The sequence below is a fragment of the Pyxicephalus adspersus genome, chromosome 2 (assembly GCF_032062135.1).
Source record: "Pyxicephalus adspersus chromosome 2, UCB_Pads_2.0, whole genome shotgun sequence".
NCBI lineage: Eukaryota > Metazoa > Chordata > Amphibia > Anura > Pyxicephalidae > Pyxicephalus > Pyxicephalus adspersus.
The window spans coordinates 3,835,303-3,842,060 of NC_092859.1; positions in this window are offsets into that span (position 1 = coordinate 3,835,303).

Genomic DNA, 6,758 nt, shown 5'->3' on the forward strand with positions numbered 1-6,758 from the left:
AACAGTGCTATTAGGCTTGGTAATTCCAGTGGTGGGGATAGGTCTTCCTGTATAATGGTGTTCAAAGTTCTTACAATAATATATAATATAATATTTGGGCAGTTACAGAATCTTTTTCAGTAGAAGTGCGATAGCCATTATCAGACTGAGATGAATTCTGCTGAATAATGATTATATCTCACATATTATCTCACATCATGTTGATAGACATGTTTTCAGAATGTTGGAATCAGTCCCAGTGCCACTTGTAGTCAGATAATATATAAACTTGCTAATAAATAAACCTTGCCTTTTAGAAGGTTTTAGAAGAAGTAACAAGTTTGAAGGCTATGAAAATGGACATAGCTGCACTGGATCCTTAAGGGAATACCAACAATCAGCTCCAAACAAAAGAAGCATTCATTACTTCACTAATGATATTGGAAAGACATATAATAAATGCATATCACATAGCTATTTCATTTCAACACATTTCATGGCATTAAACATATGACCATTTCTTCGGGAAAAGCATTTTTCTCTCTGAAACGTTATTAGATAAAGTAGTAAGTGTAAAAGTATAAAAAAGTAAGTATAAAACAATAAAATAAAAAAATGAATGTATTGTATGATTGCAGTACCATGTCTCAGAGTGACACCTTCTTGCTTTTCCTGAGGAAGTGGTGGTAATACCACGAAACGCATTGAAATGAAATAGCCATTTTGATGCATTTATTACAAATTTTGCAGTGTGAACATGTGCTATTTAGAATGTTAAATATATTTAGAAGAACATATGAGGATTTTATTTGGTATATTTGTTAAATGAAACCCTATTCTGTGTTTAACCTTTACATTCACTGGCCATTTTCTTAGGTATACCGAGTATTGGGTTGGAAACTGCTGGAAATCTTCATAGCATAGATTTAAAAAACATTCCTCAGGGATTTAGGTCCATGATAGTATCATGCAGTTGTTTCAGATTTGTCACCTGCACATCCATGATGCCAATCTCCCATTGTACCATATCTCAAAAGTGATCACTGGATTGAGATCTGGAGAAGGCTATCTTCTCATTCAATTTTGGGGGCTTGTGCAAACTGTAGACTCAGGTGCCAGTTCCCAGGTGACAGGACTGGCCCCCAGGGTAGTCATGCTGCTGTAGCTCACTTGCTTTAATGGTGTGTATTCAGAGATGTTCTTCTGCAGCCCTTGGGGGTAGCAAGGGGTTATTTGAGTTACTTCTGCCTTTCTATCAGCTTGAACCAGTCTGGTTATTCTCTTCTGACACCAACAAGACATATTTGCCTTGAAAACTGCTGCTTCTTGGATATTTTCCCTTTTTTGAACCATTTTATGTAAACCCCACAGATAGTTGTGTTTGAAATTCCCAGCAGATCACCAATTCATCTGGACCCTGGCACTGTACCACTTTTGAGGTCCCTTAGATGCCCATCCTTCCCCATTTTAATGCTCAACTTGAACTTTAGCAGGTCACCTTGACAATGTCAATATTATTATTATGAATATTATTAATAAACAGGATTTATATAATGCCAACATATTAGGCAGCGCTGTATATTAAATAGAGGTTGCAAATGACAGATGAATACAGACAGTGATACAGGAGGACCCTGCCCCGAAGAGCTTACAATCCAGTAGGTGGGAGAATCAACACACAATAGGAGGGAGATATGTAGTGGTGGGAAGTAGTGATGGTTTCAAAAGACAGCAGGGAAGCCCCGTTCGCATGTCAGATGTCCTTAACCCGGGGGTTACCTGTATATTAAAATATAATAGTTGGGGTATTTCCAAAGACATAAAATAGATTTTCTCTATGTTTCCACATTCAGGGACTTTAAATGGTTGCAGAACTGGGATTTGGTCTATTCTGATACATATATGACTCCTATTGTAACATCCAGCCGTTGGCTTCATGAGAAGATGAAGATAAGACATTGGTTTTGTTAGAACTCATGAAGCGTCCAAACCTAAACCACCCGCACTGTTCCTTGTACATCTGTCACCCCATTTTCCCCACTAATACAACCACAATTGGTGACAAAACTACTACATGAAAAAACTAAAGCAATAATAGGTATATAACGAAAATGATATTCAGGACAGTAAAAGTATAAATTATAAAATGATAATCTCCCTACCATCAGATGTTGTTATATCATCTGCAAAATTTGTGACAATAGTTAAAAAAATTAAAATTAAAAAAAGAATAAAATGAACTAAATCTGCATAAAGATGGTAAAACTCTTACCTCTTACCCCAACCCTCATCATCACTGATCATGCAATAACATTGCAGGTCCTCTTACTCTATTCGTGTCCAAAACATCATCACAGGTCCTCTTACCCCAATCCTGTTCAAAATAATGTAAATTAGTGGAATCTGTCTTTTGTTAAAAAGTTGATATCCCTAGTAATATCTGCATGTCATTTGAATGGGGCACTTGCACATTATCTGCAGCAGGGAGCCCAATCTTAAAACCATGACAGCCCTCCGTAAATGGTGGGTGGCCCGTAAGGCCCCAATTCTCTGTTTGTAACATGTTTCCAATGTACAGTAAATATTAGAAAACTAAGGGAGGCATTACAGGGAACCATCAAACTTTGGAACATACTGTGGGTACATTGGAAAAGAGCAACACTACTGAGGGCAGGCTTTGGCTTACAATATTTGCAGCATGTAGTCCTGCCTATTTAACTATGTCCATTGGCCCACCTCCTCCAACAAGGGCTACTTGGTTTTCTTTTCCCCATAACCAGATTGTCCCAGTTCTGTAATAAAGATCTGTATAAAAGAAATACTAAAGCATCTACTTTTGTTTCATAAATAAATCACTTTTTTCCTTTTAGCACTGTGCATTACATTATTATTTACACAAATGACTTTGTAGTTCTCTTGGTACACACAGAGAGGCTTTGACTGTGTTCTACCACCTTGCAAAACAATGTAACCATCCAAAAAATTAAAAGCTATTGTAATAAAGTCACACAAAACAAATTTGGGTAAATAGCAAACTTTGAATAACAACAGAGTTAAGTATTTTTTTGTTAATCTCCTGTGTATTACATGTTATTAATAGGTAATGTACAGCCTAGCCAATTCAGTCACTGGACAATTCCAACTGTAGTTTTCCAGCTGTAATTGTAATTTCCCAACTATACATGTCAGTGACATCAGTCTGGTGGCCGTATTGTCTGACAGAATGAAAGCTGTATTGACCAGTGGCCTACCATTGGAATGGAACTGCAAGTAGATCTGATCCGAGTAGGAACTGACTAAACTATGAGACACCCCACTAAAAAATCAAGCATAAAAATTCACTTTAAAAGCAAAAGAACATTTCTTACCTGATAAAAACAAACAAAAAAACAGTTGTTATGTACATGTCAGGAGTTTAAAGACTAAACTAAAAATAAGATAATTAGGAAGGGGTAAATTTTCTGAGCTTGCATGGGAACTCAATGCCAGATTCAGGGACATCATTTAAGACTAAACTAATAATAAGATAATTAGAAAGGGTACACTGTTTCCACATTTTTTCTAAATAAAAATACAGTAAATGAAAGGAAGAAAAGACAAAAAAAAAATTCACAGCGTTCATTTTCAATTGCACACGGGAACATTTCACCCAAGTTCACCAGTTTTTTTCATAGCTGACATATTTGGAAATGTCATCAACAGGTTACAATAGGAATGAAAATAGAAGAAGGCCTCACAAGAAACCGGCAGCCACTAGGTAATCCTTGACCCGAACTATACTCTTTGTTTTAAATTCAAAATCACAGATTGTATTACTAGCAAAGGAATCGGAACACTTCTACTAAGTACACCACCGTCAGTAGAAGTAGACAGAAAGAGGTGCCATTTCACAAAGTAGCAAGAAGCAGATCCTTCCCAGCTAGACTTTGTCTCTTGTGGACTGTCTTGCTCATTTGTCTTACCAGTAAGAGAAGGGAGCTGAAGACAGTGAACATGATACATTATCCTAAAGCCAAGAAATCTCTGCTTCCTCCATAACCCTCTTAACCACAGTCCCTGAGGGCACAGGTTCTCATTCCCCTGTAACAAACAGTTTCTGAAGAAGTGAAAATGTGTGATAACACACAGCATTTAATCCAGAAGAGCTACTTGAGAGAAGTGCTGAGGAGGAGAGTTTTGATGTAGCTGTTTCTGCTGGTGGTAGTAGTAGTGGTGCTGCTGGAGTCAGCTGTGGTAGTGCTGATGGTGGCAGGGGTGGTTGTGGTAGTAGTAGATGTGGTAGTGTATTACTTAAAATCATGGCTTGTAGAATATAAGGTAAACAAACAGCACCAGTGCCATTTTATGTGTATATTCTGGCTCAGGATCAGACGATGATGCCGACGGTGTTATGAACAAGACATGAGAACTGGGTGAGAGTGATTAGGAGGACAAATAGAGTGAAGAGGAGGAAAACAAGTTGATGGAAGACAGGCTTCCAAAAAAGTTTTTATGCCTCTGTGCATTTAAGAAGATACATCAAACTCCGGTACAGCCCCAAGAGTTTGAAGAAGTGGTTCTCCTGTACAGGCATTTTTGGGTTTTTGTAAGGATGCAAGTTTTGCTTTATGCAATAAAGTGTCATCTATTGGTCTAGGTGAAACACTGTGCCATATTCTTCTCACCCTCTATCCAGTTCCTAAACAAATCTTTCCAGTTCTCATTTCTCTACTGCTGCTTCTTCTGTTGTTACACATGGGGGTCAGACATCAGCAGAAATTTTGTGCTACACATGTAGAAAAAAGGGACATCTTTGTCTCTCCATTGTATAGTTGTCATTGGATAAAATTTAGCCAGGAAAAGTAAATTCACAGTCTTCCTTGGTGGTACAGTGCACATACACATGTTGTACCATGCAAATGGGGCCTACATGCAAAATCAAACACGTAATACATTTTATAATTTTTTAAACGGAAATGATTTGATCAGATACTTACCATCTGAAGTTGATACGTAGTCTACAAAAGCAAAATCCCGCTAATAATGGGAATACAGGCACTCTTGTCGCAATTGTTTTCACATTTAACATTGGAGGTCCTCTTACCCCACTAGTACTGTACATGATATCAGAATCTAGAAGGAGCGGAAATGTCCATTCCTTTATCCAGTAACAGGGTTCTGGCATAGTGAATAGCTAGCAGGGCCACATTGTTGACTTATTTTCATGACATATTTTCTGACTTACACATTGTGAAATCAACTGAGACATTGTAAAAGATGACACATTCCTCCATAACCTAGGAGTTGGGTACGTTGTAAAAAGAGTGGCGAGGGGGCTCCACCATGATGCCTATCATTGTGTTTATGGAGCCCTTTTACACAGACAATATGACTCTATATATGTCTTATGTACATCAGCACATTTAAAATAATCCCATCTTGGTGAAGTCAGCTGTTCCACATGGGCAAACATATCAGTTGAAACAAAAAAATACAATGGTACATACTTTAAGTTCAAAGAGGCAATATATTAAAATCTACCGTAAATTGTATGATAAGCTTCCTATTATCAAAAATTGCCTGAGCCACCTGGCTTCCACCCCATTCTCCAATACAAACTCCCTTTTATTACCATCAGCCAGGTGTTTCCCAGACACCTTCAACGTCTGGCCTGGGAGTAATTGGCCCACCTATTCCATTCCAAGACACGCTGGGCCTGGATTCCACCCTTCCAACTGGAGGGGTATGCTGCCAAATACCATCCAAACCTGGCATTACATTTCTCAGTACACTACACTTACATATTTATAACTCTTGTAAATTATATGGCATTCATTTAAATCGTTCTGATTGCTGTGTTCTGTAAGTAGTCCTGTCCCAACAGTTGCTGGCTGCTGAAGGTAAGGGTCAGTTCAGAAAACAGCACTGTAAGAAGAGGCCATGGAGAAGTCACAGATGACATGTCTTATTTTCCCTTTTGCACGGTTCTGTACCCTATATAGATATACAAATAAAAAAAATAATATTACATATGTGACTTTGGATCTGTTACTTCTTCCAAAGTTTCCCTCCTGTAGTTCAAAGCCCAGAGCCTCAACATACAGAACTAACTTCTCATATCTATTAAGCCTAGGTTTTACCCATTTGCAGGTAAAATTATGCCCAATTGGGGTAAAAAGGGCTTTAAGGGCTGTGTAGAACAGTGTAATGAACCTTCATCTGTAATGAAAAGAGATAAAATGCTTATATCTGAGTATAGATGCTAAGAATAGATCAATGGTCAGGAGCAAGCGCACAAGGAACAATGGTTTCACATGGCAAGATCAAGCAAACACAGGAAGCAGAGCTTTACCTGCCAAGACACAACCAAGCATTACACTAAAAGCACAATGAGTATTGATCTAGCACAGCCAGAATCATTTCTGGAGAGCCAAGTATCTCTACTGTACTGACAACTAGAAACATGGCCGTAGTAATACAATCACAACCATACTGACATAGCCAGCAACATGTCTGCAGAGACGCAATCAGCATCATAAAACCTATGCAGGATGCACAAGTATGTGTATATGTAACCCAAAATCTGAGCACTTCTAAATATTCATATTATGAACAAATGTTTGCTCCCCCCCACTCTAACTTTCTGTCCACATGTTTAAGAAATGTGGACATAACGTAGTTCATTTAAAGCATACCTAAACTCAGAATTTTTATTTTACATAAAAGGGTAGACAACCATTTTATTTAAAGTAAAAATTGTGTTTATTAGTGCATTGCCCCCTTAATTCTCCATTGCATAG